The sequence below is a fragment of the Mustela erminea genome, chromosome 2 (assembly GCF_009829155.1).
Source record: "Mustela erminea isolate mMusErm1 chromosome 2, mMusErm1.Pri, whole genome shotgun sequence".
In the NCBI taxonomy this organism is placed as follows: Eukaryota; Metazoa; Chordata; class Mammalia; order Carnivora; family Mustelidae; genus Mustela; species Mustela erminea.
In genome coordinates this window covers 57,076,241-57,088,498 of record NC_045615.1, presented here as the reverse complement: position 1 = coordinate 57,088,498, position 12,258 = coordinate 57,076,241, and the positions used below count along the sequence as shown (strand labels likewise).

General features: G+C 43.9%; 1 protein-coding gene and 1 pseudogene across 2 annotated transcripts in view; one reads left to right on the top strand and one right to left on the bottom strand.

The window, feature by feature from the left end:
* Nucleotides 1–12,258, top strand: part of TSPAN5 (tetraspanin 5) — a 171,602-nt gene that overhangs the window by 31,112 nt on the left and 128,232 nt on the right. The window lies entirely within an intron of this gene.
* LOC116584507 lies at nt 9,889–10,237 on the bottom strand (annotated as a pseudogene).

Below are 12,258 nucleotides of genomic sequence, written 5' to 3'. Positions count from 1 at the left end.
GAAACATAACTTACCTGTGGTTTAGGTCGGTGTCTCAAGTAATGCACGGCTCAGCAGTACTGCCTGCCACGTAAAAATTAAAAAGAAACACTTACATGGGAGGCACTGTGTTAAGTGCTGTGTGCATGTATGAATTTCTTTAATCCTCCCAGTGACCACACGGGGTGTCTGCACTGCCCTTCTTCACCCGTTTGAGGAGGACAGTTTGAGGAGGACACTGAGGCACAGAGAAGCACGTGACTGCCCATGGGCGTGTTCCCCAAATAGTTCCTCGGGGACTGAAGATGCTCTGATTACATATGGTATATACCTGGAAAATGGGGAATTTCAGAAAGTAGTCACTCTTTTGACGGTTTATGGTAATTACATTTATTGTTTCCGTTATAGATTGTGTATGTTTATGACTAACTTTTTCTGTTTTTTGAAATTGTGGAAAAAATATACATAACTACAGTTGGCTTGAACTCATTTATGGGGGCTTCCAAAACAGAATCACATTTTTTTAAAGATTTTTAAAAAGGTTTTGTCTATTTTTTTAATCTTTTCTTTTTAATTTTAAACTTTTAAAAAAAATTTTTAATTTTTAATTTTTTATAAACATATAATATATTTTTATCCCCAGGGGTACAGGTCTGTGAATCGCCAGGTTTACACACTTCACAGCACTCACCAAAGCACATACCCTCCCCAATGTCCATAACCCCACCCCCCTTCTCCCAACCCCCCTCCCCCCAGCAACCCTCAGTTTGTTTTGTGAGATTAAGAGTCACTTATGGTTTGTCTCCCTCCCAATCCCCAATAGCACGTTTTTAATAAACTAAGAGACTTCCAAAGCATTCCTGTTTCCAAAGGAAAGTGGTTTCAGTTAAAAATGATAAACTTTGGGGCACCGGGGTGGCTCAGCTGGTTAAGTGGCTGCCTTCAGCTCAGGTCATGATCCCAGGTTCTGGGATCGAGCCCCACGTCAGGCTCCTTATTGAGCTGGGAGCCCGTTTCACCCCGGCTTGTCATCCCCCTCGCTTGTGCTTGCTTTCTCCCTCCCCCCAACCCTGTTAAATAAATCAATAAATAGTTAAAAAAAAAAAGAGAGATAAACTTTGTCCCTTCGCCAGTGATGCCAGTGAGAATGCCTTTGGAAAAATGTGAATGTGGTTTATACATAATAATGTGCTTTTTCTCTGAAGTCTTCTTACAGCAGAATGTGTAACCTAGAGCTCAGTTTTGGTGTCCTAGCAAGTTGGCTGTCCTGTCGTTGCTGTTGGTTTTTCAAAGCTGGGGCTTCAGATACTTGTGCTTTGAGGGCCCAGGCAGAAAGCAAGCCGTTGAGGGTTTAAGGTGGAATGTGGTAGGGAGTGGTAGGGAGTGAGGTAGGGGTCAGCCATGTGTCTGCCCTGGTTATGGGGAGCTGCTTTCCTCCAGCTGATGGCTGACCAGAGAATATGCGGCCTGTGTGGCCAGAACTAGCCATTTTTCAGTTGGCACGGCACATTCTTCCAGTAAAAAATTTCCCAACTTCAATACTTAAGAAGAAGATGCACGTGGAACCCGTATCGGAGAGCATGGTGGGCCCCACGTACAAAGGACAGTAGAGGCCCTGGAAGGAGCTCTGTATCCATCCTTGGACTCCCCTGCTGTGGCATTAAATAAATTCCTGCTTTCACGTGTCTGGTTGTACGGCACGCAGACGTATCCCTGAAAAAGTGGTCCATAAGCTCATTTTGTTTCTTTACTGTATTGTAAAACTAGCCTTGTACCTTACTCTGGAATATCAAGGGCGTTCGGATGCAGCTCCTTTGTAGAGCCAGTAATCACTCAGTGTATTTGTTTTGTGTGTTTGTACTTCTGTGTTTAAAGTGGGGAATGCGGTTAGATACTGTATATTGGTGGAGTTAAAGGGTTCATGAGCTAGGCACGCTGCGGGTGACTCCGGTCCTTACGGTTGTGATGTTTGTTGTGATGAGATTTGACCCGTCAGGGGAGCTGTAGAAGCTTGGAAGAGTGTTTGGTCCCTAATACTGGTATTTGAATTCTAGGCATGTTGCCTGTATCTTCCAGTTTCCAAAAAATCTATGTCAATCTGTTTCTTTATAACCTAGTACTGCTGCTGGTTGGTTTTTCTTTTTTTTTCCTGGCCTTGTTTTATATTCAGTCCTTCTCTTTGGCTCACAACAGCAATCCGGTCCAAAGATTTACTTTTTCTATTTCCAACGCTATCATTATTTTTATGTAAAAAGTATGCTTTGAGTTACAGCAGTTCATGGGGCTCAAGCTTCTACTCTGTAGGGAGAGAAGAGATGTCATTTGCTACAGAGTTGATACAGACAAATGTCTTGCCACATGCTGTGTTTCCACTGTAATCCGGGGGTTTATTTGTGTGACACTTAAAGAAAAATGACCATATTTGGGCTGACTCTAAGCCAAGACGGTATAGGCCCAAAGTTTTTCTTGGAGGAGTGGGGGAGCAATGGGGATAGAAATATTTGGGAAAAATAGCCCTTATCTTCCTTACTGTATCCGTTGCATTTTCGTTTACAGATTATTTAATGCGTTACATTTACTCCTATAATTCCATTTCTTTTGGGTTTCCTGAGCCCGCTTTTTTCTTCTTCTTTTGAAACAATTTCAAACTTGCAGAAAGTTGGAAGAAGACCGGAAAAGAACGGTATCCCTTCACTGAGGACTCCCTGCGAGTTTCTCTAGTTATCCCGGTTACGTCCTTCTCGCCTTTCTAGCCTCCTTCAGTCTGGAAGAGCCGCTCATCCTTGACTTTCACGATGCTGGCGTTTCACAGGCCAGTTACAGAGAATATCCTTCCCTTTCTTAGAGGGTGTTGTGTCTGTCTCCTGCAGACCCCAGCTTGTGTTACTCTCTGTGAGGGGAGGTACGGTGTGCTTAGAGGACTTGGTGGCTCTCTCCTTTAGATTTTTACAACATTCCATTCATCCCTTCGTTTGAACATTTATGATCTTTTTTTTTTTTTTAAAGATTTTATTTATTTATTTGACAGACAGAGATCACAAGTAGGCAGAGAGGCAGGCAGAGAGAGAGAGAGAGAGAGAGAGAGGGAAGCAGGCTTCCTGCGGAGCAGGGAGCCCGATGTGGGGCTCGATCCCAGGACCCTGAGATCATGACCCGAGCCGAAGGCAGCAGCCCAAACCACTGAGCCACCCAGGCGCCCCGAACATTTATGATCTTCATTTAGTAAGTATGGTTTGGTTTCTGTATGTTAAGTGGGATACCCTTAAGAACAAAACATATTTAAAAAAATCCCTGCTTTCATGCAGCTTATATTTTAGTGAGGGTAATAGACCACTAACAAGATAAACAAACAACCTAGCAAGTAGGTCAGGTTGTGATGGGTGCTAAAGACGACAGAATCAGGCAGGAGAGAGTGGGGCAGGTTTGGTGGTTCTGGGGAGGGTGGCCAAGGAAGGCTTCCCATGAGGGGGATTCTGGAACAAGACTCCCAAGAAAGGGAGGTAAAGGCCATGCTGCTATTCGTAGGAGGGCCATCCGAGTGGACGGAGCCTCGAGGGTCCAAAGGTCCTGCCTCAGACAGGCTGGGTGTGGGGGGAGGCAGCATGGTGGTTGGAGCCAAGGGAGAGTGGTAGGAAAGGTGAAGCAGGGGCTCCATCAGGGTTTGGGGCCACGAGGGTCATGAGAAGTCTTGAGAGACCTTTGAGCAGAGACTTGACATTTGCTGACTTAGGCTTGAGAAAGGAACCCCCTGTTACTTAGGGATGGGGATAGGAAGAATGCTAGAAGCAGGTAGACGGGTTCAGGGAATGGAATAAGCCCTCTTCATAGTCGTTTGTTCCGTACGGTGGTACGTGGAAGTAAGTTAGTGGTTCTCAAACTTCAGGATACATCAGACTTATGTGGGCCATTGCCAAGTGATGCAGACTTTTTTACTTGGCAACTCGAATTCACTGGGTCTCACCTGTATTGTTCACAGGTACCTGTTGGGGAGCAGGGGGTGGTCAAGGGGCAGGTTAGGGGGGGTGGGTTTGTCCTTGAAGCACAGGTTGATACAATAACAAGTGAGTTTGGAATGAGTGAATAATTGGTTTATGGAAAGCCCTTTAGAAATACTTAGACATGAAGTGTTTTCTACTCTTCTTGCTTTATTTCTTATAAACATATTATTTCAACTTCCAAAAATTATGTGGTAGTATAAATTTTCTCTTATAACTAACTGATTTAATGCCTAGAGATCTCGCTAGGGAAGAACAGTTTTTTTAAAGAGAACTGTATTTTGTAAAATAAACATAATGCTGACATGCTATTTTCCTGCCTCTAAACACGTGGTTTCAGAAGGAATGAATAAATGGTACTAATAGGATTCATTCTCAATGAAGCTATTAAGTGCATTCAAGAGGAAATTGGCTTCAAGGAGTAGGTTGGATGAAGCCATTAAAGATCTGAATGAGTATTTTAGATACAGATGGGTATTTTAGAGCTGGAATGGACTAGATCAAGCTTGACATTATATTGTACCAGAGGCGCATGGGACATATGTCAGAAGGAGTCCTGGAAACAGGGCTAAGTGTGAAGCATTAAGGGACTTGCCTCTTCCCTTGGTGAATTAAGTTCAGTCTTGAATGGGTAATGTTGGGTTGAAGGTGACGATGAGTTGTGCCTTAAGTGTGATGTCGTGGACAAGAGCATGGACTTTGGAGCCTCACTAGTTTCAAATCCTGCTCTGAACTATCAGTGTAACTCATAGGGAAGTCCTAGTACCCACTTCACGAGCCCATTGTGAGGGTTGAGGATTAATGACCACAAGGTATTTAGAATGGGGTCTGGCATATTGTAAGGATTCAGCAGTTACTGGCTTTTTCTCCCCTCCCTCTCCTATTTTTATTATTACTGTTACATTTCAGTGCTTTCAAACCATAATTTGCTTTCTGGATTACTATACATCTTCCATGGTTGTTGTTCTGGGATGAGTATAATTATTGGTCATGTCTAGAAATATGCCCATTTGTGCCTCTGTTCATACAAAGAGTTTAAAGTCTTAAGTATATGGTATTTGTCTTTTTTAATTTATGACCATTGCTTTTTGGAAGTCGGTTGCCATCAATGATATAACGTTAGGTTCCCCCAACTTCTCCTCCATAAAAGAGGGATGCTCATACTTGCTTCAGGAACATGTGGTGAGAATTAATGAATAAGCTAATGTTTGTGGCTCTACCCCATTAAGTTCTAATTAGCATTAGTTACTGCTCTTAGAGTCTCTCCAAGTGCTGTGATCAGACTGATTCTTTGAACCAGGGGCTTCAAGAGAACTTTTTCTTATGTACTGTGGCAAGTAGCATCTGAGAACATTTGCTGTTTTATTACTCCCTATATCTAAAAATTTAATACCTCTGCAACAACAAAAAACTAAGGTAAATCAGATAATGTGTTACAGAACTTAGTAATAAAGTGTTACTTATTAAGTAAGTATTAAGGGAAGCTTTTTTTCTCTGGGAGATCACCGTCTTTCATTTCTTACTTTCTCATCGTTACACAATGGTTACATCTGTACTTAGCAATAATGTTCTAAAAATTCCCACAGGTGTGTAAAGGCATAGTAGCCTTCAGGTACTATGAGGTAGATAGAGGCACTACTAGCATTGCAGTTTGAGGGGAAAAAGAAAAAGAATTGTATTTCAGTTCTGTCTCACTAGAGGTAAGATTTGGAGTTTCTGTACCTAAGGACCTTTGTCCTTAAAACTGGAATAACAATGCCTTTGGAATAACATTTGTTAAATACCAGGCACAAATACTAACATATGTGCCGATAGTAGTGAATACTCACAATGATTTTATTTTTCCAATAGCATTGAATTTGGTCATGTAACTGGAACCAATTTCATAGTTTTCATATAAAGCAAAAGAAGGTATCTCTTAGGGTCCTAGAGTCAATTGGATTTCTGCCTGACATACACTTACCTTAAAGATCTAATTTCCAAACTTACTCTGGGAGGACACTTCTTCCATCAATTGGCAAAATTAAATCATTCAGAGAATGTGAATATAGAGCGAATATGGGACTGTGTGTGATATTCAAATAAAGTAATTCAGTGTAATTCAATTTTGCATTTCCTGATCTTGTATTAAAATTGTGGGTCCCCAAAGGAGTAGGCTGACCAAGAACGTGGGTCTGTACCCCAGGAGGGGGCTGGGCCTGGGTGAGCCTGGCCTTCTGTGCTCCACTAAAGGCAGTGTTGATTTAACCCCGAGTCTTTTGCTCACATAATTACAAAGTTAAAATTCAATTCCTTGCAGTGGAGGCCTGAAAGGATTAGCTACACTCTTGATTGATGTGTAAAGAGAGTTTTATAATCTCTGGAACTATGGCTTTTGAGGAACAAAATAATCTAAACTATAATTTTGAAATGGGGCAGAAGATATTATTATAGGTTTATTCTTAGGATTCTCCTCTTTTGATTTGCCTCTGTAATTAAATATCTACTTGTCGGCAGGGAGGGTGCATAGAGGAATGATTATTCCCTTGCTTTAATCGCTGTTGATTTCTTAGTGATACTTTGAAGTGGTGTCCAACTGTCTTCCCTGGCTTTCAGACGCTTTGATGAAACAATAGGAACTTGTTAAGTACATAACCAGATTCTTTCCACACAGCTCCCTCCAAGAGTTCTATTTTAAGTTAGTTAGGTTTGATGTCCAGACTGAAAAGCATTTATTCACCAAGGTCGAGGAGTTTAACTTCTTACAGATAAGACCGAGGAGCCTAAAAGTATTGCTCTGAACTACCTACCCTGTCTCCCTTCCAGAAAAGAAAAAAAGAAAACGTAGAAAGAAGTAAAGGGACGCTTATCTTCTTTGTTAAGGTGTCAGAATTGACCCTTTCCAGATTTCTGTTTCTTATTATAATTTGCTAAGTCTCTTGTCTTGGCTCTCTCACCTTCCTCTTTCTTACCTTATCACTATCCCAAATAGTTGGTTATTTTGGTACATTCTACGTATGGTGCTCCTTTTTGCAGACTCCATACCCTCTACTCTACTGTTCATTTTTTGGGAGCTCCTGAAAGGTTCAGGCTAAGCTTCTCTTTTTCGGCACTTGGTACTCTCTCGAGTTGTGCCGGTGGCTGCTGAGTGTCAAGCCAGAGCCTCTGCCACCCGATGTTTCCACTCGAATGTTTTAAAGCACACGTCAAACCCACCAGTCCCATATGAGCTCTTGTTCTTTCACAGAAACTGGTTCCTGTTATTTTAAAAGCACAAGTCTTACATTTACCCCACCTGCTTAAAACTTTGCAGGGATCCCTCAAACCTTGCTGGTGGGAATGGAAATGGTAGAGCCGCTGTGGAAGACACTTTGGAGGCCCCTCAAAAAATGATACGTAGAGTTACATACGACCCAGCAGTTCCACTCCTAGGTATATGCCCAAGAGAATCAAAAACAGATGTTCCTATAAAATGTGTCCAGGAATGTTCCATAGCAATGATATTCATGATAGAAATAAAATGTCCAAGTGATGACTGGGTAAATAAAATAATGTATAGATACAGTACAATGTATATACATGGCTGTTCTTCTATAGAGGAGTGAAGTACTGATATATTCTATAACAGGGATGAACCTTGAAAACATTATGTAAAGTAAAAGAAGCAAGGCACAAAGGGCCACATATTGTATATTCCATTTATATGATGTCCAACATAGGCTGATTCATAGCAGGTTAATGGGTGCCAGGGCTGGGGGCAGAAGGGAGCAGGATTTCCATTTGATCTATGAGTCTTGTTTCAGAATTAGATCAGGGTGATCATTACACTCTGTTTTGAAGATACTAAAAAAAAAAAAAAAAAAAATCACTGAATTGTACAGTTTAACATGATGACTGTATTATTTCCCGAGGGCTGCTGTAACAAGGTCCCACAAAGTCAGTGAGGTAAAATGGGGAAACTCACTCATGGTTCTGGAGGCCACAAGTCTGAGATCAATGTGTGGGCAAAGTGGTTTCCCTCTGAGGACCTGGACGGAGAATCTGTTCCAGGCTTCTCCTAGCTTCTGGTGAATTGCTGGTGATCATAGACCGATCACTCCAGTTCTGCCGTCATCTTTACCGTGATGTTCTTCCTATGGACACGTGTCTCCAGAGTTCCCGTTTTTATAAGGACATGGTCCTGTTGGATTAGGGCCCACCTTCATTATCATAACTAAGGACATCTGTTACAACCCTATTTACAAATGAGGTCATGTTTTGAGGTACTGCTTTTGACTTCATATGAATTTTTCAGGGACAGAATTTGGTCCATAACAGTAACTTCTATGTTATGTGAATTTTGCCTCAATTAGAAAAAACCCCAAACCAAAAAACACTTAGGGAAATTTTGCTGTCAAGTAAGAGACCAAAGCCCTGAGAGTAATCTGGCCTTTGCCTCTCTCCTCAGCCTTTTACTCTTCTCTTTCTCTGGGCCCTGGCCAGCTGCTGGCTTTCTTCTGTACCAGCCATGCTCCCTCTGACCGCAGGGCCTGTGCCTGTGAGCTGCTTTTATTTTATTTTATTTTTCCTTTTTTGCCATCCCCTTCCTTCTATTTCTTGGAAGCCTTTTCACCCTTCTGACCTCTGTTCCGATGTTACTTTCATGCGGGACTTCTAGCGTAAAGCCACCTCTTCTATACACTACCCTCGATGTGGTCATCTCTTGCTGTGTGACAGGGCACTCCGAAACTTGAAACTTCGTGGTGTTAAACGACAGCCATCTGTCACGCTCCTGGATTCTGTGGCTCAGGAATTCAGATACAATGTAGACGATCTGTCTGTCCTCTGTGATGTCTGGAGCCTTGGCAGGGAAGATCTCCACTGCATCGGGCTGGAATCCCCTGGGAGTGTCGCCACTGCTATGTCTGGTGCCTGGACTGGGATGATGCAGAGACCGGGCTCCACTGGCTCTGTTGACCAGAGCTCCTATCCGTGGTTCCTTGATGTGGCTGAGACGTCCTCACTGCAGGGCAGCCTCAGGATAGGCAGACTTGGTACAGGACAGTTTGGGGCTCCAAGAGTAGGTATTCTGGTGAATAAAAAGAAGCAAGAAACTGAATGGCCTCTTACGACCTAGCTTTGACAGTCCACAGCATTGTTTCAACCCCACAGTCTAATGGTTGATGCTGCCACAGCCATCCAGATTCACACGGGGGTGGGGAGAACCTAGATCTCACCTCTCAGTGGGAGGAATACCAGAATTTGCGGCTGTGTTTAGAAACTACCACATACTCCTCAGTGGGTGCTTCTTCAGAGTGCTCCCCGGAAATTGCTCCCTTGTGTCGTTCCTGGATTCATTTCCACCTTTCCAACTAGATGATAAGCTTACTTTGCTTGCCGTGGTACTCCCAGCATCTGATACGGTGACTGGCACATACTAGGTGCTTGGTGAGATGAGGAGGTGGAAGTTGACTGGGAAGAGTTAGAAAAGGCACAACAAGGAAAGGTATCCATTTATGTCCGAAACATCCTGAGCTTGTGCAGCTGATCCAAGCACGTGGCCACTACTGCATAAGCTCAGGGGTCCGTGGCTGTATTATTGCATCCTCGTGATCTCCGTTGTTCGGCCGTAAGTCTGGCTGCCTTGTGACTGTTGATGGCGGAGGAGACCTCTGAGAGCCGCTACCCATGAGAAAGCCCTCTTGACGCCCACGGTAAAACATAGCAACATAAGTATAAGTGAAGCCAAATGTTTGCTGAGTCAATTCCCCGTGAGAGAATAAACGGAATTAAAAATTTAAGTCTTAAACAGGCTAAAGTAATAATATGTGTGTGTGTGTGTGTGTGTGTGTGTGTGCACGCGCGTGTGTGTGCTGGTGCCTCGTGGTGCCTGTTGGGTGAAGACAGGAAGGTAGTAAGGGATCTAGTTTGCTTGTTTGTTTATTTATTTATTTATTTTTGTTGTTACATAAATTAACCCATTTATTATAGGCTAGCAATGTTTCAAATGGCGGCACTTCTAGTGGTCTCTCAGCTCCTTCAGTCTTCTGATGGCAGACTTGACTGCGAAAGCAGAAGTGGTGTTGTAGGTCCAAGTGCCACCACCGAGGGTTTTCATGCAGGAGCAACAATGCCAGATCCTCACAGCTCATCTTTTCATCTTGGTTTTGCCACAGAAGGAGCAAGTGTACTCGGCATGCTGGCTTATCTCAATCTTCTTCACCATCTTCGTGAGGGAGGCACCATAACGGGTCCCGTATTTGCCCACGATTCCGACCTTGGTGCGTTTAGCCATATTGCTTCAAACTAGGTCTGAGCCCGGAGAGCGGGATCTGTTTATTTTTATCAGACTGACTTTATCTGAGCCGTGTGGGGCTGATCATATTTATTCAACATGCTTTGCAGAATTTAGAATGAGAGTCTCCTTCCCATCTCCTCGGCTCCTCATTTCTTCGAAAAATTTTGAGTAGGAGGCAGACACGCGTACAACCTTGCCGGGCACACGGTTCACTTGCTCCTTGGGCTCCGTGTAGCTACTTGACATTTGTGCTACAGATTTGACAGACGAGTGCCAATTTCCCCTCCTTGCCTGTACATTTGCAGGCCAGTCATTTACATGGAACCTCTTAAAATGCAGAGGGATGAGAAGCAATATCCTCAAATGCTTTTTTTTTTTTTTTTAAGAATTTATTTATTTGTCAGAGAGAGAAAGAGAGAGACAGAGAGAGCGAGCACAAGCAGGCAGAGTGGCAGGCAGAGGCAGAAAGAGGCAGGCTCTCCACTGAGCAAGGAGCTAGATGTGGGACTCAGCCCCAGAACTCTGGGATGATGACCTGAGCCGGAGGTGGCGGCATAACTGACTGAGCCACCCAGGCACTCCTCAGATGCCATTTTATTTAGTTTTTGCTTCTACACACCCAAGACCCTGATGCAGTGTGGGGGCATGTTAAACACACTGGCCTTGGAGTCCCATGGACCCAGGTTTTGAACTGCAACCCTGCCAGTTTTTATTGCTGTGATGGGAGGCAAGTTAGTTACCCTCCCTGTGCCTCCTTTACTGAAGGGTGGGGGAAGGGAGATGATAATTTAGGTGTTGGAGGAATTTAGTGAGATCAGATGTGCAAAGATCCTAGTGCAGTCTGGCACATAGTGAATGCTCAATCAGTGTTAGTTATTAGGACTATTATTATGCAAATGTCACTGCTTGGGGTTTACTTGGAATTTAAATATAGTAGTATCGGAATGGCTTTCACAGAGTGCTCGATCTTACTCTGATTTTGCTCTTAATTGGAAAGTAAGTTTATGCTGTTTCAAGTTCAGGATATTTGTAGGTTATTAGTGCAGTTGTTCTTACCTTGTCTTTAATAGTGGTGACTTTGCTTTGAAAAGCGTCTATTAGAAAATAGACATTCAGAAGGAAAAATGGTTCAAAATCCTAGGACTTGAGAAAGTTCAATGTATTTCTCTGCCTTTTTCTGACCTCAACCATCGTTAAGGCTGTCAGAATAAGAGACGTGCTGATTTCAGGATGTCTGGTTGAACATTGTTGGCTTCCGCCCTTTCTGAACAAGGGTCAGCATGGCCGGGGCCTCTGTGAGGACGCCTCAGTTCAGAGGCTCTTGCTAGTTCCTGCTCCTGTGACCAGGGATGGTGGCAGATCCTGCCGTCTGTCGCGAAGCGGAGTTGGAGGAGGGAGGGTTTCGTAACAGATGGTTTCTTGGCTATCTGGGACCTGTCCAGCTCTAAGCTTGGAAAACGATGGGCCAGACCCTGGGCTGGCACGGATGTGGGCTCGATTGCCAGAACAGGAAGTGAGGTCCCAGGGTGATATCTTTGGGGCAGCTGCTGCTGCTTGGCTGGTGGGCTGGCCCTGGCAGCACTGGCTTCCCATGGTTTGGTGAGGCAAGTGTGTGTGGCACAGTAACAGCAATGAGATGGGAAGTCTGGCCCGGAATCTGAGGTGGTAACCCGTTTGGAGCTGCCAGCCTGGTTTGGAAGGGGTGTGGGGCTTGTGCCACCTTTGCCAGGGATGGAAATGAGTGAATGTGAGAGCCAGAGACCGATGTGTCCTGCGCTGGTCAGCCTGGCATTTCGGCTTGTGTGAGAGCAGTGAGCAGTGCTGTGTGGGTGGGCTTGGCTGTCCTCTTTGACATTAGCTTCCGAAGACTAGGAGCTTATCCCAGAATTTGCTAACCTCCTTGGATACCTTTTTGAAATAATTAAATCATTCTTGGCGGGTATGAGTATTTGGCCTACCTCTTACTAGCTGGGTGTCCTTGGGCAAATTATTACTCTCTCTGTGCTTAATTTTTCTTATCTGTAAAGG